This window comes from Lytechinus pictus, chromosome 1 (genome assembly GCF_037042905.1).
Source record: "Lytechinus pictus isolate F3 Inbred chromosome 1, Lp3.0, whole genome shotgun sequence".
Lineage (NCBI taxonomy): Eukaryota > Metazoa > Echinodermata > Echinoidea > Temnopleuroida > Toxopneustidae > Lytechinus > Lytechinus pictus.
In genome coordinates, this window is record NC_087245.1 from 29037167 (window position 1) to 29060454 (window position 23288).

General features: G+C 37.3%; 1 long non-coding RNA gene across 1 annotated transcript; it reads right to left on the minus strand.

Moving 5' to 3' along the window:
- Positions 1-2148: 2148 nt before the first annotated feature.
- LOC135155661 (uncharacterized) lies at positions 2149-7645 on the minus strand. Its single transcript, XR_010294829.1, has 4 exons — positions 7535-7645; positions 6734-6753; positions 3531-3637; positions 2149-2216 (listed from the first exon to the last, which is right to left on the minus strand). It is a non-coding gene; the product is annotated as an uncharacterized LOC135155661 (long non-coding RNA).
- Between the last annotated feature and the right edge of the window lie 15643 nt (positions 7646-23288).

Here is a 23288-nt window from a genome sequence, read left to right on the forward strand (position 1 = left end):
GCTTATATTAATTGAGATTATAATATAAACAATATTCTGCTCGCACTTCGCACTCGCATTATAAATGTGAAAGATGCCTAATTACCCATCTTCACGAATTACAAAACATGAATAGTGTCCAGTCCCGTTTTTAGCTCTAAATCTCAAAATTTTCCCCATTTCGCTTCGCGCTCGTATTTTTTTAGTGTTTAGTAGTTCAGGATTACAAAAATTGCTTAGAATAACAATTTTCTTGGTTGGAATTTCAAAAGCTCAGCTCGCACTTCGTGCTCACATTATTCGATTGTTGAAATAGGCCAACAAGAATGTATCGTCTTCATGGAAACTACAAGCAGGTCCCTTGTTTATCAGGCCAGGGGCCCGTTGCAGAAAGAGTTGCAATCAATCGCAACTCTAAAAATCATGCGCAAGTCCCAAATGCGCGTTGTTGATTGGTCGAAAATCAAATTGCGCGTGATTTTTTTTGAGTTGCGATTGATTGCAACTCTTTCTGCAACGGGCCCCAGAACAGTGGCTTACCTAGGATTTTCCAAGGGGGGGGGGGCAAATTCGTCCGCCCAAAAATTTGACAAGCAAAAAAAAGGAGTTCAAACACAAATAAAGGAATTTGTACCAGAAAAAAAAATTGACAAGCATAAAAGAAAGAAGAAAAAAAAGGTCTTCACGTTCACAGGAACAGGCCACTTGCGGGGGGGGGGGGGGGAGGATACGTTCCTTGCATGGGTTGTGACTCGTCAGGGGGGGGGGCAGTCTGCCCCCCTCTGGCCTCTGCCCCGGCCCCCCGTAGGTATACGCTAATGGGCCAAACATATATTTAAACAATTATACTCGCGCTTCGCATTTGCAGTCGCAATTAGATATACGAATCTTGCCCAGGATCAAAACATTACTCTTTTTCTTTATCTTTCCCTCTCTTTCTTTTATCCCTTTTCCCCATTTCCAAATTTCCCTTCCCCAATAATGCATGCGCTGAAATATGACATGAAAGACATGAACACAATCGTTGTACACGCAAAAAATGTGTATGATGGGAATGTCAGGAGGCCGAGCTGAGCGAGCGTGGCCACTGTCCATCGCATGCAGTAGTTGTATACCGTAATTTCAATCAATCCTCTCCATAGTTCAACCCGAACTAATCTTGTCGCACGTGGAAATTTGTAGCCAAAATTTTGACAAAAACATATCTCCAGTACGCTTTCGTGAACCTAAAAAAAAAACTAGAGTAACATGTGAACTACAGGTTAGAGGGACAGCATAAGGGTAAGTCAGTCCCCATGTTTTTTTTTATTCTCTAACCAATCTAACGCAACGTTGTGGTCGCCTGCGCTCCTCGCAGAACTCGCCGGGGGAGAAACTCGACGGAAGTCATGCTATAACAATGACCGACGAGCATATACGGCATTAGCAGACTACGCTCGCAGGGATATTTCGGTTTGCTAAAAGTGGAACGGAATAGCGATCGACGAACAGGGGAAAAAAATCAGTCGTGGACGAAAGTGGGCGCTATATCGGTGCGCATAAATTCAGCTAATTGTCAGTGAATTCAGCCGAGGAAATTGATTTTATTTCTCAGAGTTTATTTAAAATTTTGATATTTCCAAGATTAAATTTTGTCAATTTCACATTGATTTATTATCAGCAATTGTTATTCAACAAAAAAGATTCATTCAACTGGAATTTTTGTATCCTTTACCAACACTATCCACGAGCTTTAAGCAATATTAATGAAAAGATTTTCAAAGTCCAAAAAATGACCAGTTTTAGAACTAAATCTCCTTATATTTAACTTTCACGTGATAATGAAATACCTAACCTTCCAAGAACTAACTAGAATTTTAAGAAAAATATACACAGATACTTTGTTCAAATCAAAATACACAAAACAATAATTCAATTTATTATCATTATCAACTCAAAAAAACATTCCTTGCATCAATCAATAAACTTGATAACCCAAATCTGCAGGTTTATCTTTTGTTCCCATACAAGCCATTCGTGACTTACTTTTCCAAATAAACAATTCTTATAAAAAGAGGAAGGTACATCAATTCTATCCCCCTAAAACCCCCTTCTCCTCCGCTCAACCACATTACAGCTACCCCTTCCCTTTAACCCACACACCTACCAAACACACCACACTTAAACTTACCCTTGCTTTGAGGCTTGTGATCTTTTGTTTCCCATCGCCGATTCCAAGATCAAGAGGGTTGCTGTATCTGTAACACATCACCAAAATATAATCAAAATATCATGTTTGCATCTTGATTGCATAATAACTTTAAGGGATTCACCTCCCCCCGCCCCCCTTCCATCATCCTTCTACTGCTAGGTATAAGTCATTTCCTAATTACGATTTGCACATGAGGATGTGAGAAAAAGTGCATTTTGAATCACTGATATTTTATGAGCATGATTATTAATATCATTTAATCCTATATGGCCCGGGGCTATTTCAAAATTGCATAGCCCAGGTGGGACGGTGGTTTTTTTGCCCCCCCCCCCAGATTTCAGCGTAACCTATAATCTAGGCAGAGGCTGCAGTTATTGTTTTTGCTGTTATACTGAACGCAAGCGATACATCTGATGTGGCAAAGACTACAAATTGTGGATTGTGGATGCGAAGCATCCATCGCCTATAGGCTCCCGTCTTGCTTTGGATGTTTTTTATTATCGACAATGAAATGACGCCAGTTTTCGTACGATAAATTCTCATGCATATGTACATGTATGAAGAAGAAATAAATCGGACCAATCAGAAATATGTTGGAAATAAGAAGGCAATAAGTCATGTGCCATGACGTCACTATCTTTATCCAAAATGGCGAGTACAAGTACACGCGAGAAACTTCTGTGAGAAAGTTTGTTTGGATTATGCTGCCGATAAACTTGACATTTTTAGTGGAAAATTCAGAGACCTTCAAGAATCTGCCATTCGTAGGATTAGTGACGGCGGGAGGGAAATATTTCTTGCTTTACCAACAGGATATGGAAAAAGCACAAAGTACAATCCACCAGGCAATCCCCTGAGTTACGATTATCTTGGTGATCACGGCTTTTATGATGGAGGTGTCTTAAGTCGTTGAATAAACATGAATATTGATTAGGCAGACGGGAGTCTATAGGCGGTGGATGCTTCACATCCACAATTCAGTCTATGCCGCATCAGACGTATTGCTTGCATTCAGCATAACAGCAAAGACAATAACTGCAGCCTCGCCCTAGATTATAGGCTAATCTCAGCATTGATTGCGACAAAAATTGGTATGCACATCAATCATGACATAATCTCCCACGTTAGATAGTTAATTGCATAATAGTTGTTCGAATCTATTGTTATTTGATTATGCTTATAAATGCATGAAATAATGATGTAGCCTCACCAAAGTGGGGGGGGGGGCAAATGCAATGTTGGGATATGAACCCCGAAACTTGTGGTTCAGAGTCCGGAAACTTATTCACTGAGCCACAACACCTCCACAGTGAGATTCCTGCCAGATGACGTGGCACCAATTATTGACAAATTGCCTTACCTGGCATCAACATTCCGGAAGAAACTGCTGAGGGATTCATCAAAGATGCCCTTCTTGTTGTAGGTAGCATGTTCCCTGAGAGCAAGATCCCAGAAACGACATCCAATCTACACAAAACAAAATAGAAAAACCTTAACCTTGGTTAAGATTTCAATGTTGACAATGCCGCCACCGTCGCCGTCGGAAAAGCAGCGCCTTTAGTCTTGCTCTGCGATGCAAGCGAGACAACAATGTAATTTTCCTCGTTGAATAACTAGTGGAATGCCTATGTTAGTCTCGCCTGCACTAAGCAATCCAATATAGCAATAGTGCTGACTTTGAAAACAACTCCATGTAAAGAGAGAGAAAAACACATTCCTTCGATAATAAAATCTTAAGTTCGTTGATCTTGACTTGAGAAACTTATTTTACAATACCTATTATTTGTGATATCCAATAACTATCTGTCTTTTACTTAAAGGGGAATCTAGCCCTGTTCATAAAATGTTGTTTTAGAAAGGAGAAAAAAAATAATAAAACAGAATGGTGAAAGTTTGAAAGAAATCGGACAAGCAATAAGAAAGTTATGGCTGAGCAATTTACAATTGAGATCCCTAAGATTATGTAGATTTCAAATTGGCAACTGATTAAGAAAAATATGACAAGGGGCAAGGACAACTTTCCCATACAACATGTACTTAAAGGAAAAGTCCACCCCAACAAAAAGTTGAGTTGAAAAAAAGGAGAAAAATCCAACAAGCAAAACACTGAAAATTTCATCAAAATCGGATGTAAAATAAGAAAGTTATGACATTTTAAAGTTTTGCATAATTTCACAAAACAGTTATATGCACATCCTGGTCGGTATGTAAATTGGCAGACTGATGACGTCACCCACTCACTATTTCTTTTGTATTCTATAATATGAAATATGAAATATTCTAACTTTTGCCTCCTTGTCAAGTGAAACAAAGTTTTATTTCTCCCTTAAAATGTGGAATTACCATTATTTAACAGTTTATGGTTAAGTTAATTTGGTCCTTATTGTCAAATCTGTAAAAATTGAAATATTGTATTATTGGAACAATAAAAAACAAAAGAAATAGTGAGTGATGGACATCATCGACTCTCTCATTTGCATGTCGCTGAGTTGCGAATTGAACTGTTTTGTGAAAAATAAGCGAAACTTTAAAATGTCATAACTTTCTTATTTTACATCCGATTTCGATGAAATTTGCAGCGTTATGTTTGTTTGATTTTTCTCTATCGATTCAAATCAACAATTTTCTGGGGTGGACTTGACCTTTAATTATCAGGGATTTGTGGTTTTCTCCCAAGTAACCATTCCCCTGGGGCAGTAATGTAACTATAACCCAGGTTGTATCCGGGGGGGGGGGGGTGCACTCACATATATTGGTGGTACGAGGACGTGCCCCTTTGATAACCCCCTTTTTCAGACCTAATTTTCAGTTCTCTAGATACTCTGAATGACAAAAGTTCAGTTCAGAAGCCGCCCAGCCCCGCTCGCAAGACCCCCGTTACGAGACATCTCAGTTCCCCAGCCCTGCCAAAAATTGTCAAGCGTGAGCACCGCATGGGAGAGATGCACGTACGGCTTCGCCACTCCCTCCATTTCACTATACTAGCCGCTCCATGCATGGCTAGCACATGCACAACGCTTGCGTGCACTGTACCTAAAGTGCCGCGATCCCGTTCCGTAGACCCTGTTTATCACACCGCTCGGTAAATATTTAGTTCCCAAGACCCCGTAATTTACACTTGTAGTCAGTTCCTTAGACCCCCATTTCAGAGTTTTGTGAGGCACACCCCGAACAATTAAAAAAATTTGAGTGCCCCCCCCCCCCCGGTTCTATATTGTTTATGTCCTCATTGGAAGAAAAAAATAATTTGAAGTAAAACTTTTGGAAAAATTACATTTTAGCCATTACCATTATGACATCACATAGGCGGCCAATTTGAAGTTTCCATGGGTATTGTGATTACCAATATTTACAACTTTTAAAAAAATTTAAAAACTTTCTTATTTGTCCAATATTGTTCAAACTTTCACCTACCAACTTGTCTGATTTTTCTTTTTCCTCTTGAATGAAACAAGTTTTTAATTGGGTTGGATTCCCCTTTAATGTGATTAAATATTTTCCTTATATGAACAAGAATAATCTTATCCAAGTTAATTGATCTGAAATTACATAACTAGTTACCTGAGATTATAATCATTTAAATTATGATACCTATTAACCTTTAATCCAAATACTATAACTGATAATTTCAAAATTATCTTCATGATTTAAAACTTTATAACGTTTTTTTTTTCTCCAAAGTTTACATCAATTTATTGACTCCTAAATGACCTTTGACATTCTCTTAGTGACCTGGAACTATATCCATCCAATTTCTGACACTTGATAACCAGTAGGCCTATATATATAAAGATTATATCAAAATTATGTCTAAAATTAAAAGTATTAACCTTGGTTCAGTTTTTGTATTGACAGGTTAATATGGTCAAAGTTCATTGACCCTAAGTGACCTTGACAAGGTGTACAAGGGGATCAGTGATACTTTATACCCTTACAGGTGTGTCCAAGATTCATGAACTAGGTCCACAAGCAGTATTTAACTTATTTGACATTTCAAATATTCAACCTTGGTTAAGATTTCAATCTTGTTACCCCAATACAATCAAAGTACATTGAACCTAAATGACTCTTGACCTTGATCATGTGACCAGAAACTAATGCAAGGTGATTACCCTTATGTACAACTTTCAAGAATTAGGTCCCCCCTTATTTAAGTTATGATACCATTTCAAAAACTTAACCTTGGTTAAGATCTCACTGCCACCACAATCAGAAAAGAGGTGCTTACAACATGTAGTCTCAAACTGCTATAGATGCAGGTGAGACAAAAATCAATATCACAAGGGATTCAATAAATAACCAATTTGCTATTGCTCCAATTTATTGGACTTGATCGGTGATGAACGATTCAATCCTAAATGTGAGGACTTTATCACATTCTTTACTTAAAATGACCAATACAAAATGGCACTTAGCTACAGTACAATTTTATTTTGCAAAAAAAAAATTTAGTTCAACTTTTTAAGAATAAAAACATTAATAATGAAGTTAAACATTACAGTAAAAAGATTAAACTGAAAAGTATACTAATAGAATTAAGACATGTCATGCATGTCAACTTACCTGATTTCCACATTGTCCAACTGTAAAAAAAATATAAGGAAAAGTAATGTAATGACGATTAATAACTCCTTGTCTACTTCATGAAAAATATAAAAATTGTTGACCAAATTCACAATATGATGGCGCATATGCCAACTTCCCCGATACGTCTCACTCGATCTGGCAAAAAAATTTAAAGTAAAAAAGAAAAAATAGACAAGCCACATTTACTGAACAGGTTTCGACACATATCGTGATGCCCCCCCCCAAAAAAAAAAAACTTCTTAAGTTAATTTAAATATGCAGGTTTCGACGTCTCCCACTCCCATGAATGTCACTCATCCTACGAACGAGGTTATAATATAATGTGAGGTTTGCCTTGCCTTTGGTTGGTTTTACAACAACCTTTGAAAGTTAAAGATGGGTGATTTCAATACGGGTGTTGACTGTTGAGTGTTGTTGCATGTTGCGGCATTATTCCTGGTCATGCTGGTTTATTTTAATTCACCACTCCATTCTCTGCCGTTCATTTCGTCAGCGGCGGTGACTTCTTTCCTCTCCCATTGGCTTTGTATACAATGAGCGCACACACACGAGAAGAAACCCGAGAAGAGAGGTGACTTATTTCAGGATAAGGCCGGTGTTGCTTGTGTGGAGAGCGTGAAAAACGCTGCTCCGTTTCATTTTCATTATTCAGTCCCACATATTGCTTTATTTGTTTGTTCAAAATTTTCAACTAAAAACATTTTATAGTTTATGAAGTTTTACGAATGAACACGAAAATCCAACAACTAAATTCAACTGCAGTAAGTTTATTCTTACCTTGAATTACTACAGACTGTGTCATAATTGTAACTGGGTGATGTCTCTGTCTAGAAATGCTAGATTTAACCAATATTTGTCACTGTGCCAGTACAGCGCAATGCGATGGCCAGTTCATTTCATATTTGGCAGACACGACTTTTCAATATTCTGTCGACGACAGAGGGCGATTTCATTTCCACGCGGAAGAGTTGATTGATTGATTGATTTTATTTGGCAAGTCACCATAACATATATACAGTAGCACAGGATGACCCACGAAAGCTCGAAAGCTTATTTCCAGTGGGGTCCTCAACATACAGAATTAAGATAATAAAATGGTAAAATTATACTATTTACATATTAAAAAAATGAAGAAAAAAAATCAGAATTTACTATTACCAATAAATAAGGTATATATACACAACAAAAAAAGTAAGTCCCCCTTGAACAAACATCAATAATTTCCGAACCAATGCGAGTTTTTAATATATTTTTACATGAGCCTGTAGGTAATTTAATACGCTACCCTCTGAGTAAATGTTATGGAAGTATTTTACGTCATGCTTCGGTGAGCACTGTCAGAAGGCAAAAATGTAACTTTTCAAAAGTCACAAGCCAAATATCATGACTTTGATTCCATTTTATTGGAACTAATTCCACATTCTCATCATGAAAAATAGTCAGAAGGCTTGTAAAAGGTACTTTTTAAAAGACGATACAACTTTTTTTGGCTAAATTTCACGGTTGAATAAACACAAGTCCAAATTTGCTATAATTGGATTTTTTACACATTTCTATAAAAAAAAATGATCGAATATGATGACAGTTATTTTTGGGAAGATTATCTTCAACAATATTCATCGTTTCACGGTTCAATGAACATCTATCGAAAACAAAAAATACGATTTTCAAATATCATAGGCAAGTATTGTTTCATTTTGGTAACTGAAAATGATCTTTTCTCTAGTTTTCGTTATGTTCATGAACAATTAACATGTTTCAATGATTCAAAGGCGTTTGATTAAACATTCACGCTTGAATGAACATATGGAATGTGATTAGCTCTTTTTTACGTTATTGGAAAGTATGCAATTTGCAACTATGGATATCTGTCACAAACCTCCTTGCATAGTTCATTTGACTTGATTTTTATGAAAATCCCGATTTTTAATGCATCAGTGAGCACACAATATTCGATAATTATGCAACTGAGGAGAAGAAAGCTCAAGGCCTTGGCCCCACTCTGTGCCGTATCGAATGGTTATTTTGGTGTGCGTGCCTTTTGGATAGTGTTACTCTGAAGTCATGTGCGAAGTTTCATAAAATAAAAGTTGGCAGAAGTAACAAAAACCGTCCATGAAACAAACCCTCATTTCACATTTGTTAAAATTTTGACTTCCTCTCTCATAGACATTGTGTACATTATAAGTGCATATGTTTAAGAATAAGTATCCCCTTATTCAATATGGTGGAACTTTTTTCAAGGCTGTCTTTGGCAGTCATTTGGCGGTAATGTTTATCAACCTATGGGCAGAATTCTGTGCAAAAATGAAATTGAATTGTTTATTTATGGATGAGTGAGCACGCATCAAAGTGGGATAAGGGGTATTTTCAATGTCACAGACTCATTTTAAAGGGTATTAAAGTGAATATTGGGGGCAAATTCGGTTTCAAATGTGACTTTAATTGCTGTTGTTTATCATCCATCATTTCTATCACCACACACCTTCCGAACTTTTAACATTTTCATGGTTGAGCGAGCACATTCGAAAACTTAGGAATGAATACTCTGTATACTGCATTAATGTATTATTTTCCTAACAATTTCTCAGGATCAGTTTAATTTATGGAAAAATCAGTGGTGGATCCAGAATTTTAAAATGGGGGAGGGGCCTATAATCGGGGGAGCCCGCTTCCGCGGCCCCTGCAATACGTTGTGCTCACTCAACCATAAACATACGATATCAAAATTGTGTGTGGCGTGGCTAAATAATGGATAGTAAAACAGCATTAACACCATAAAATTCACCTAAAAACAACCTTTGCCCAATTTTGTATTTGCACAATCTGAAAAAACGACTCTTGTGACTTTAAAAAATTGCAATTTTTAATTCAATCTTTATTTACTCATGCATGACTCAACCGATCAGGAGTTGCTTAATGAGTGTAGAAAACCACCTACGACTGAAATATCATATCTCAAAATAATTCCGTTCAAGAGATACAGCAATTTCATTAAGGGGGACTTACTTTTTTTGTTGTGTATAGATAATATATACAAGAATATAAAGAAGAAAAGAAGAAAAGAAGGAGAAGGAGGAGGAATAGAAGAAGAAAGGGGAGGAGGAGGAGAAGGAGACGGAAGAAAAGGAGGAGGAAGAAAAAGAATAAGGAGAAGAACAACAGCAAAAACAGCGACAACAATAACAACACGAAGAGGAGAATAGAAGGAAGAGATAAAAGAAATAGAAATAATAGAAGAAAGGACATATCGAAACTTCAATCAAACTATGTAAAATAAATAATAATACCTGGTAGAGAAGAGAAAAGAACGTGGTCAGGGCATCAACCATAAAACTTTAACCGAGAACATGGAGAAATAGGAAATAACTTTGTCATCAATTATATACAATGGCTAGAAGCATTACTCGGTTTTAGAGACAGTGCAAAAATAATGTTCCACGTAATCATGTGATAAATTTGGTCAAATAATAGTATGATTTACAATATAAACCGTGAGTGTATGGGACATGGGGACCGTTTCATCAACATTTTTGTCTGACAAGTTGTCAGATCTGACTTCTTTCCTTGATTCTGATTGGCTGAGAGGCATTGTTACTATAGTAACTGTCGGATCAAATGGGACTTGTCAGACAAAACATCCGACAAGTCCTTTCATGAAACGCTCCCCGGCGAGTGGGCCCGGGGGGGGGGGACTCGGCCCGGGGAAGTGTTCCAACATGGATTATGCAGGGTTCCATGCCATTTGCTCCGGCAACAATACGATTGAAAATCTGTACATTAAGCGAAACATAAAACCTAACCTCCAAAACTAATTAAACCCTAATCCTAATCTTTACATTATTCTGAACGGCCAAAAACTCGATTACAATCCTAACTCTAATTTTATGCCTTCTGAGATATTAAGACCGGAGCAATTGTCGCAGGAGCAAATGCTGTGTCACCATTATGCAGAGCCAATAAAAATGATAAAAGCTCAAAATGGACTAAATAAATATAAAATGGCAAAAAAGGGATAAATTGACCCCGAAATTGACACTACACCATAAGAAATAGGAAAATTTATTCCCTATAGGACTTATTAATGGACTCCGCACTTCAAACATTTTAATGCTTAGTTCCTACTGCGAATTATTATAATAATCAATGTAACATTATCTTGTGTCAAATTATTTCTTGTTATGCATGGTGAAAATAGATTAAACAAACAAATTATTGTTTTCAGAGTATAGGCCTGCGTAATGTATATCCGTTTTACTATTACTTTGTGCCATGTTTCATTTAGCCGCATGCTAAAATATCAAAATGCAGGGCTGACCGGGAGTGGTTTAATGAACGAATCTGTTTATGGCCCCAAGCCCATGTGAATTGTATATGTTTGTTGGAAAATGCTACAAACAAACGAATAAAAACTAAACTGAACTTATATACTAAAAGGGATAAGAGAAGAGTTTGGGCATTTGACATCTTGCTTGTAAAAACAGCAAAATCGGAAAATTCGGCATATAATTTATATGAATAAAAATAGATAGATACTAATTGAATACGAATGACATGCACTAGCCATTTAGCCATCAAAGCAGGCCGTAGCCAGGGGGCGGTGGGAGCGGTCGCCGCCCCCCCCCAAAAAAAAAAAAAAAAAAAAACGCTCCCCAAAAGAAAAAAAAGAAGGAGAAAAGAAGAAAAAGAAAAAGCGAAAGGAGAAAAGGGAAGAAAGGTATAGCTTTGTTGTCTTTTCCCTTCTTTTTTGGTTAAAGAATAAAAACCTAAACGAGACGTTCTTCTCTCTTCATACAAAATTTTGCTTCTGCGCTCCGCGTGGGAAAAATATCAAAATTGCCATTCCCTTTTTTTCCCACAACTTTTTTCTTCTCCGTTTTTCCCCTTCCCGGCTGTGGGAATCGTATATTCTTGCCAGATATTATAAAGTACATGGGTGTAAAGAGTATGACAAGTATTTTTTTCAAATATTGTATTGACACAAAAGTTTGGCTCTTCTGTTAGGAGCGGGTAAACATTACCGTCACTCCCCGAGTCCCCAAATGCTATTTCATCCGCTTTTCAGCAAGTAATTTTTGGCAAAAATATCTGCTCAAAGGGGGAGGCATTAAATTCGTGCCGTGCTATATTATACTTTATTCTATATCGCTGCACATCCATGTTTTGTTTTGCGCCATTGATTTGAAAATTTTGAATATCACTGAAGTTTCTTTATCAAAAGGAAGCGCTTAATAATGAGCGAAATTACACAGTTTTTTTCTCCAAAATAAATCACAGAAGTTTCCGCGCTTCGCGAGCATGGCAAAGGAAAAGTCCCTCTTCTAGCTTGCATCATCCCTTTCACATTTTGTGCTCGTTTTTCTTCTTAATCGAGTTATATTTAATCTAAGAAATATCAAATTTAGAACAGGTTAAACGTTTCAGAGAATTTTTTTAAATATTTAGAGTTTCAACGCCATTCGCGGGAAGGAATATAGCGCCTATTTCCTTCCTGTATATACCCGTCTGACTCTGTTTTGCGACTTGAGTTAACGAAATTTAATGTGGATACACTTCATACAATCAAATCTGATGTGACCAAGGTAGGCATTATCATTTCTGTTCTCTATTTTTATAAAACTTTTTAGGCTTCCACGCTTTGCGCGGTAAGATGAATTATTTCAAATTCTTCAATCTTTTCCCATTTTGGGGGAGCTCATAATTTCTTTCGAAAACAATTTTGTTTTAATCATAGCAAGTCAATATTTGAGTTGATAAGGGTACTAGAGACACCTTCTTTTGATTTGAATTTGATGAGATATCGAAAACTTCGCGCTCCGCGCGGGAAGGGGGGGGGGGAACTCGCCCCTCTCTGTTCCCTCCCACTATAGGGAGCGCGCGAAGCGCGCTATGGAAGTGTTTTACTTACCGCCCCCTCCAAAATTAAATCCTGGCTACGCGGCTGCATCAAAGCCGGCAGCGATCGCACCGGACTCCCCTGATCCTCGACACGCAGGCATGGCAGGGGCGTCGTATTTCGATAAGGGGGTGGGGGTCACCCAACAGGTGATACGTTTTTTTTCTTCTAAATTGATTAGGTCTAATAGGGGTATTACAGAGTTGATCGACCTTAAACCTTCTTTTTTATGATCCCGTTTCTTCTTTCTTTCCCATTCTTCTCCTTTTCTTAGATTAGTTTAATAATAGAAAAATTATAAAATTTCATGACTGGCCCCTAGCTCAGTGCCACCCCTTCCCCCCAGTGTATTTCGCTGACAAAAAACCTAAAAATAAAACAGGAAAATGAAAAGGGAGAGTCCGAGAAGAGGAAAATGTAGAAAGGAGATGAACAGGGAACAACGAGAAAAAAAAGGGAAAACGAAGGGAGAGGAAAGGAACGGAAAAGGAACTAAGAGAAATGAAATTTGGGAAGAAATAGCAGGAAAATGGAAAGGGTAAAGGGGGCAGAAGGAGAAAGGAAAGAATCAAGTTTGAGGAATTAGAACAAATCATTCCGGAATACAAAGAAATTGGGGAAAGAATGTAGGGGATTAATACATGATTAACATGATTAAAGGAGGGCAAAAGCGGAATCAGAGAGGAAGAATAAATAGGGAAATAAGTATACATGCCCTCGAGGATAATAAAAATTTGAAAGGAAACAATGTTAGTTGGGAGAAAATACAGATGAAATGGCAAGCATCCGGATCGTACTCGTCGACCTTAAAGAAAAAAAAAAGGAAAGGGAAGCTTAAATGGAAGTAAGAAGAAAATGAATTTATGTGTACAAGAGAACGAATAAACTTGAAAAAGGGAATAATATAAGGCAAAAAAATGAAGAAAAAAAATCAATGAAGAAAGGGCATGTGAGCAAGGCATATGACCCTGGACCCCATCAATCAGGGCCTGTGGAACCGGAGGGACTAAAGTTCCACCTCAGACCACGATTATAGAAATAATTATAATTTTCTCTGTAAACCAACAAACATGCCAAATGCTTCAAGACGTATCCCTGTAGATCCCATCAACATTTAAGGACTACCCCAACAGAATGTTGATTTGAATAAAAACAGAAAAATCCAACAGAAAAATCCAACAAGCATAATACTGAAAATGTCATCAAAATCGGCTGGAAAATAAGAAAGTTATGGCATTTTAATGTTTTGCTTAATTTTACAAAATAGTAACACATCATGGTCGGTATGCAAATGAGGGGACTGTTGATATCATCAACTTACTATTTCTTTTGAATTTCATTACATGAAATTTGAAATATTATAATTTTCTCCTCATTGCCATGAGAAACAAAGCATTATTCCTCGCTGAACTTGTGGAATTACCATTGTTTTAACATTTTTTGGTTCAGTCAAGTTGGTCATTTTTGTCAAAGCTGCAAAAATTGGAATATTGTATAATTCAAACAATAAAAAAAATAGTGAGGGACATCATCGACTCTGTCATTTGCATATCACTAAGTTGTGCATGTAACTGTTTTGTGAAAAATAAGTGAAAATTAAAAATGTCATAACACTCTTATTTTACATCCGATTTTGATGAAATAATCAGTGTTACGCGGCTTGGTTTTTCTCTATTTAATTCAAATTAACATTATTCTGGGGTGGACTGACACGATGAATATTATTGTAAACATATGGTAAAGACAATAATGCAATACTTAGGTTAAGCATCTCTAACGGGGCTCTGTTGCTGTAATGCTGAAGGTTCTAATAGTAATGACGGCGCCCCTAGAATAATAAGAGTCACAATCAAGGATAAAAAACAACTTAACTATGAAAGTTTCCGGGGGGAGGGGGTTCCCGTGAGGGGCATTATCCCTGTGCCGGCAAAGGGCTGTCTGAGAAGATACCCATTCTTTTATGATTATAAAAAGGGCACAGAATGTCCCATTTTCAGTTCTAAATCTTTAACAATTCAGCTTTGACTTCGCACTCGCAATTTTTATTTTTTAAGATATATATCTTTTTATTATGATTTTGTGCTTAAACTGTCCAGTTTTTCAGGTCAGAGTATAAAAAGTGTGTACTTAAAACAGTAAAATGTTGGGGTTTTTTTTCAGTTTAAATTAAACAAAGAAATCTGCTCCGGCCTCGCCCTTGTAAACCTTGTCCTTTTTTAAACATGTACTTAAACCATGTAAACTGTAAAATTTTCAGGTTGGAATATAATCATAATTATGTATTTGGCGCGCGCTTCGCGCTCACATTGCTCAATCGATATGAATGCTCTTCATGAGTCACTGTAGTCTCCAAGGCTTTCGTCCTCGGTCTCTGCATCTATAACCTGCAAATAACTTTATTACGAGACCACTTTATGGATCCTACATGACCCTATACATAGTAACAGGGCTTAGCAGCCATTCAATGAAAGGTTACCGTAATAAATGTAAAATAATTGCATAGTTACCATGGTTACCAAGTGCAGATCGTCTGCAGGGGAGAGTAGAATAAAGATAAGAAAAGAACAGGTGATAAATAATGTAATTATATATAGAGAGGGGGGCGAATAGATGGTAGATGATGGCATGGTTACAGGAGGGAATCCAAAGCAATACAGAGCTCGCCAATTAAAAAAAGAGAGAAACAAAGTAGAAAAGAATATCTCTTTTATTTTCCTCATACCGAATGACATTATTTGAAAAAAGTAATTTCTATGGATATTTATGATCTGTCAAAGAATGAAAGCTGAATTAACCCTTTTACAATTTCATTGAACTGCAGAATAATCATTCTATTGTTTGACATATGATATTTGAAAAGAAGTACAGAAATTGAACAGCAGAAATACAGGCAATAATGATAATGATAATAATAGAGATAATAATAACAATAACAATAAGAAGAAGGAGGAGGAGAAGAAGAATTATAATGATAATAATAATACGTGTTACGCTTACGTATGGGAACGGCCTACATTTTCCATTAATATAGAAAATGAAAAACGTTTTTAAGGGCAATACTTTTTTTTCTGAAAAGTATATTATCTATTCGTCAGCTGCACATTGCCTCGAATATGATTTACCATCCTTAATTGAAAGTGTTTGTCTCTCAAATGACTCTAGGGAGAATAATAAATCAGATTTTGACTCGCGGCTGCGAAGAATCGCCCCCTCATTCTCAACGTTTCTGCATAGAAATTTGCGTTACTATACGTCGCAAAAATATTCACAGCGGAGTTTTTAATTATATAAGCAATTCAAGACGTTTGTTGCTTCTGAGGAGCGAGAGTATGGTTTTACGTATAAGGACACGCGGACACTATTATACACAGCTAAACATAGCCGTATTGAAACAGTTCTCATCTCCTATTGTAAGGAGGCTTATTTTCATTTATATCTGACTGAATATTCAGCTGAGTATATTCCAAAACGGATGCTATCTAGATCAATTATAGCTAATTGGGTCACAAGCGCCTTGTATTGTGATTAGACATTGGTTTTTTCTCAGTTAATTATAGCTCAGTGAGTTTGTGTATGTATTCCCAAGATGATGAATCCTTCGCTTATAAAAAGTCGACACGAAAGTCTTGCGTGCGATCACCCTTCGTCACCCTTTTCCGCGTTTGAGAAGATGCCGAGATGCTGAAACATCCTGATTGTTTTATCCATTCTCTGATATGAATGATGGACTTGTTCTCTATCATGTGAATTCATAATCGCATTTTAAGTCTGCTGACGTTGATCAAACCAGGAAAGTGGGAGTTTAATAACCGTAGAGGTGGATAAACTGTCTATTCGCAGCTTGTGGTTTCAGTGGACCTCGGTGTTCAGAATATATTCTACTGTTATAATGTAACATGCTCGACACGATGCGACGAGGCGTAAGGAGCAAGATAGTTTTAAGCAATCAAAAGGCAACTGCTCAGGTTGACATGGTGCCGATTGAGAACAAGAATCAGGAGGAGGATTCACCATCAACCCTGTCTCCAAAACCCCGGCGACATGGGAAGACCTTGCCGGGGACAAAACTCCCGCCAATTTTTACACCGACCATGCCAACACTGCAAAGGAAAGACAACCAAAGGGGAAGGCAACGTGTTCCAAGTTCCAAAGGGAACCAAAGGAGATGCAAGGGCGAATCTGAAATTCAAAGACAGGTTGATTCCGGAACAACCGACCGCGAACCCTCGAAGGCGATGACGATTCTCGTGAATGGTTCAGAAAGGGCATCTTCGATGTACCCGAGGAACTCGTCCGTAAAACCCGCTTCTTCGTCCGAGCAATTTGGCGGGATTTTCGGGGGAGGTGGTACGAGTAAATACAATGGAATGAACGGGCGAAAGCAAAGAGAGAACGGACATCGCCGCAGCCTTGATCATGTAGATCCTGATCAAAGGGAGCAGAAGTCGGCGAAATTTCGAGATGCTCAGGATTCGCGCCTTTCCATTGAAGCTCGCAGTGAAGTTACAAAAGATTCGGGGGTATTGCCAAAAACCATCAAAGTGGATCCTCGTTTTCAGACAACAGAGGGTGATGCTAAGGATCATCGTCTCCATTATAAACATTTTCAACCATCATTTCGCGCCGCGGCTCACCTCCGTCCAGTCCTGCCGCCCATCGGAGGGAACGGCAGGCCGACCAACAACAAGAAACCCGGCAAGCGTGGGAAGAAATCCTCTCGCAAGGCCCGACAACGCGAGAAGGAGAGAGAATGGAAGTTGAAAGTCGTGGAAGAAGACATTATCCTAAAGTTATTTTTGCAGTCGTTGGCGGTGAATAGACGGGGAGCGACGTGTGTGGAGATCGACAAGCTTTTGAATTCAGGGATACTCGTCAACTTCGTGGAGGGTCTGGTCCTCCTGTCAGCGATGCAATGGTGGCTGTGATAATCTAACCAGATTTTTATTTACCAAAGTTTTGAGTTGATATTTCCACCTTTTCACATTTTACTGAGATGATTGTGTTGTTTTTTTTTACTTTGCACATTGGAAAAAAGACATGTAAGGATGTATTTATTCTCACCGTCTGTGTTTAATCTTTGAGAAAAATATGTTTGTTGAAATGATAATTAGTACTTAGGGGCTATCCGGGGGGGGGGGGGGTGCCTCGGTACAGCATGTACGTACAGGTAATTAAGTGTTTACGTTCATATTTTTCCGCACGAAACGATGTCTTGATTCGTCAGTGGCAAATCGCTATTGGTTCAAATCTGTATGTGTTATGGAGTCCAGAATGTGCCATAATTTGTCATTGATTTTGACCACTTCCTTGAACGAACACATAATCACCAAGAGCGCATGATCACTGAATTTACCATCACATGCCATATACATTTATATTGTCCCGTGTACACGATTTGTTGATTTTGGTAAATGAAATAGTTATTGTTATGGAGGCGCTTTGTTCTGAAATCTACTACTACTACTACTACTACACTATACTACAAATCGGACGCATCTGCAGTGGCGTATCTAGGACAAACGGTACCCGGGGCAAGCGCTAAAATCGTGCCCCTTTCAAAATGCTTATATATATATAAATATATATAAATATATATATATATATATATATATATATACACACACACACACACACACCCACACACACTCCCACACACTTAGTGAACACACGACAGGTCAAAATAAAACACAATATCAATGCGAGTGTGAATATTTTAAAGTTAATGCGTTAAGACGGAACATTCTAAGTTGTTGGTTTAATTGTTGATGAATGCGAGTGCTAAACACGAGCTGAAAATTATTGATAATCAGACCTGAATATGGCACATTTAAAGGGACCCTTTATGAGAATTAATGCAGATAATAGGTATCTAACTAATTTAATTAATCGACCTAATATGAGGGCAAAGCGCGAACCTTTTTTAAATTGAGATCTTAAGACTGAATATTCTAACACTTTTTTGTAACTGCATAAACAATGCGAGCGCGATGCCCGAGCTAAAAATTATTGATATTTAGACCTGCAATCGGGACATTTTAGGGAGAAGTAACTAAGCGATTAAAGCAATCAGGAGGGGTGAGCTTAAATTTTTTGATATACTTACTTGAAAGGGGGAAATTTTAAGGACTATTTGTAGGAATTCATGATCAGATATGTATCTCACCGCGTAATGCAAGCGCGAACTGTGGGCTGATTTATATATATATATCTTCATCTTAAAAGCGCGTGATGAACAGCTTTGACAATTAAACCAGAAAAATATGTATATCAGAACTGTTTGTAAGAATTAATGAAGATTAACGATCAAAATGCAACCTGCAACTTAGAGATGAAAAGTGATGATTATTTACGTTCGAAAAATTAATATTTTATTCGGAGTGTTTGTTGGAATTCTTGAAGAGAATAAGTTCTCACTAATCAAAACTTGGCATGAATGTTCATCCCGTAGTAAAGACATGCAAGACTCGCTTTCTAAATGTGTTGGAAACTGCATTACCATGGTAATAGCTAGGACGGGGGTATTAATCACCTCCAGTGGTATTCCTTTTTTGCGCCTTTTCTCTTCATGTTTTTCCTTTTCTTTATTTGCGCCCCCTTTTCCCCCTTTTGCGTCCCCTTAAAAGCCCGGGGCACGTGCCCCCTTGCCCCCCGCTAGCCTATACGTCACTGCGCATCCGAGAATGAATAAAAAAAAATGCTATATACGCAAGGCTTCGCGATCTGACATGAGAGTTGTTAAATCATGTAACAAATTATTTGTACCCCCACGTATTATGCAATCAACAAAATTTAAAGGTCCCCGTCCTCTTGACTGGTTCTATGAGGGAGGCGCAACAAAAGTACATCAGTAATACTTCCTTCTCATACTACGTTTAATTACCGTGGTGGAGATAGGTGGAAGTTCTCCATAAATTTTATCCTTTGTTTTGTGATCTCTCCAACTAATATTTTGTACCCTCATTAAAAGTTGAGTATAATTATGTGCCATCTAGTCTATCTTTTTAGGACTTCTTGATCGTCCATGTTTCTGAACCATACATAAGGAGACTTTCTCCACATGCCCTAAACAGGGAGAGTTTCGTTGACAGAGAAATATATTTTTATTCCCAAATCAAACGCAGCTAAAAATGGAGAGGGATACTGTCCACTTTGTCTAATCATGTACCAATAAAGTCAATAAAACCTCACTTCTTTGCATGACATAAATTGTGAAATTGGGACTGTCGACATGACAAGTGAAGGCAGCTAGAGGATCACGAACACGAATCGTGCATGTATTTCAACTTCAGTTGAAAAAACCCCGACATTTGTTGTGTGTTAGTGTACTCAGATAATTCCGTTGAATATGACTGCACTAAAAAATCACCATGGAAACTTAATTGATGTTTTATATAAGAAGATTTACATAAAAAGTGAACCACATCAACCATAACCGTGATGGGTGTGCATTTCAAAAGCAATATTTTTAAGAAATATCAGATGTAAAAGAAAAATCATAGATACTAAGGGTCATAGCACATTTTCTATGCAGGTCTATTCTCATAAATATACAATAGATTTGTTTTTGTCATTTCAGTTTCTCTCTATTCTTGTTCTATGAAGGGAAAAGTAATTTATTTTTTTGACATATTAATCAAATTCAAAGCATTTGATGTAAAACCAAAGGCTTATTTTTATAGCTTAGCATGCATGTACAATTTGATGTTGATTTGTTTATCTTTTTCACCTGTGCGTCTTAAACATTTTGAATATAATGGATCTTGCGCATTACAAAAGTAGTAGTAGTAGTAGTAGTAATAGCAGCAGCAGCAGCAGCAGCAGTAGTAGTAGTAGGAGTAGTAGTAGTAGTAGTAGCAGTATTGTTGTTATTATTACTATTATTATTGTTATTATTATTAGATATATTTTCGTTATATTCTAGCTATTACATTATCATAGAAGATTCATATTATTTTAGATTTAAGCCAATGACTGTAATCTAATTCTAGAGATTAGAGATATGCTTTTAAAGATAGTGAAATATGACCCTCTTCTGAAATGACAGTTGCACGCAAACTGATATTCAATTGTAAACTTTGAAAGCGAATAAGAAATCTGAGCATAATAAGGCACACTTTGGATGAACAGCTATGATTTTGTAACCAAACATCCATGACAACATGATCCGACTGCGAGACATGTGGGATAGCTATTGTGCATGAAAAATAAGAACAAATGAGTTGTTTTTTTAGCCTAAAGATAACCATGGAAACCAATAATACTTCTACCTCGTGTAAGAGTATTCTCTAATATATTCTCCCATGAACGAATATTTATACTCATGCAAGCTGAACGTCAGACAATGGAATATTACGTAACTGCATGCTGGGTTGCTATGAGCTGAGTGGTGATGGTTTCTTCCATGGTATTGTTGATTGAAGTATCATCTCAACTCATTAAGTACATCAAAATAATGCCCAGCAATTTCATTCGCTTGTCACACACCGCATTGTGTTATTAATAGAGACAGAGGGATGGAAGGGGGGGGGGGGGTAAGCGAATGTGATTTTTACGATTATGTATCGAATAATTAGATAGTTAGATAGTAGAGGCTCTGTACCTTTTTAATAACGACTGTTAATCATCACTAAGCTGCATGATGCGATGGTAGTTAGAAATGGTTTATAAATTTATTTGGCTTGCAAACTAAGAGTATGGACTGATTTACGTTTCTAATCTGAGGACTAAACAAAGCATTGCTCTAACTCCAATTAGGAAAATTTCGTTCTGCTGATACTCCAGGCTGACATTAGGCTGGCGGTGTTGGACTATAGGACATGGACATCATACCATTTGGGTCAGGGGACCCCCCCCCAAAAAAAAAAAAAAAAATGAAGGGAGGGGGACACAATAGGCCATGTACCCCACAGAAATGAAAGATATTTGGAGGTCTTGAATATATATTTCAGTTGATTCATTTATAAAAAAAAAAGACGTATATATATCCGCATAATAATTTTTTTGGTCAAACAATGTTTTAAAACGTTCCCTTTTGGGTCAGATTAGAAATCTCAGCTCGAGCGGAATCTGTTCATGATTACAAAAAGTCGTTAAGATTGTTTGAATATAAAAAAACAACCTCTACCGCTTAGCGCTCGCAATTTTTATTTTTTGATGAAGATGAAATTAATAACTGTCCTTGAAATCTTCCTTTTACATGTCAGTCAGTCTATCAAACATTGTTGATTGGGGACTATGCCACTGTTTATAAAACACACATTCAAATTGAATATTTACATTAAACACTTTATAAAACAGGAATACTAACTTGATATGGTTACGCCTATATCATTTGAATGAAGGCCACCGCACACATTACTCACTGGTCAATAATATGAATATACAGAATGATATATTAGAGGTTCGGGATAAATGTTATGATATCATCAAAATTTTAAGTAATTGCAAGCCTTTTAGTTCGCAGTAAAAGAAACAAATGGCTGAAAGTCGTAGCGAATCTTACGAATGCTATGACGTCATTACGATTCTGGACAGAATTTGCTTTTGTACCCATAAAGATGATAGCAGATGTGATTGACAAGATTGTTATCGGGCCACTGGAAGTGCATTGTATTTCGTTCAATGGATGATTAAATATCAATTAAATATGATTATATCATCGGCGTATGTATGTGTCAATGATAGTAAATAGGCCCATTTGTATTTGTACATTTCGTTCTTGTTTGCTACTGCACGCAATGTGCATATCACCTCCTTTGACTCCAAGACCGATTCGAGCGTTCTCATTACACGTTAAACTGCTTTCCTGATTTAAGAAAGTAGATGAGAATGAGGTCTTAGTTCACAAGTATGATGTGGTCATCATGATGATGATGTCATTAGCGTATTTTAGCATCCACTTCGCAGAGGCTTTCTGGAACGCTCAGAATCTATTGAAAATACCCGTCAAATCAACAATGGACAGATTAGAGGTCCTTGTCGAAAGTTGGTGGACCGGGACAACATATTGTCTGAAGATCCGGACCGGACGAAAAATGCAAATAATCTTTGGTCCAGAGTCCAGGGGGGCGTTTCATGAAAGGACTTGTCGGACGTTTTATCCGACAAGTCCCATTTTATCCGACAGTTACCGTAGTAACAGTACCTCTCAGCCAATCAACATCAGAGAAAGATGTCAGATCTGACTTGTCGGATGAAAATGTTGATGAAACACTCCCCCGGACGACACTGCGGTTTTGATTCACCGATTTGTTTTACCATAGGCTGCTTTATTTTGAAGGGCTTAGGACAAAATATTATCTGCGTTATAAAAAGCGCCTGCGAAGTGGTCGCCAAAATGTCCTTATGTCGTGCCGCAGGTAACAATAGTGAAGATTGTGATGAAAATCGCGCACCATGTTTAAATGAGAAATATTGTCATACACCATCAAGAGATAAACGTCTATATTTGCAAAATAAATTTTTATTAAAAATGAAAACAATGATCTAGTCGTCTTGTTATTGCTTATTACATTAGTATAACCTTATGTTTTATACCCCCTTTAATTATAATAATAATGATAATAATAATCATAACAATAAAATATACAATGTAATAATAACCAGCGTGAAGAATGAGAGACAAATACTCGTGAA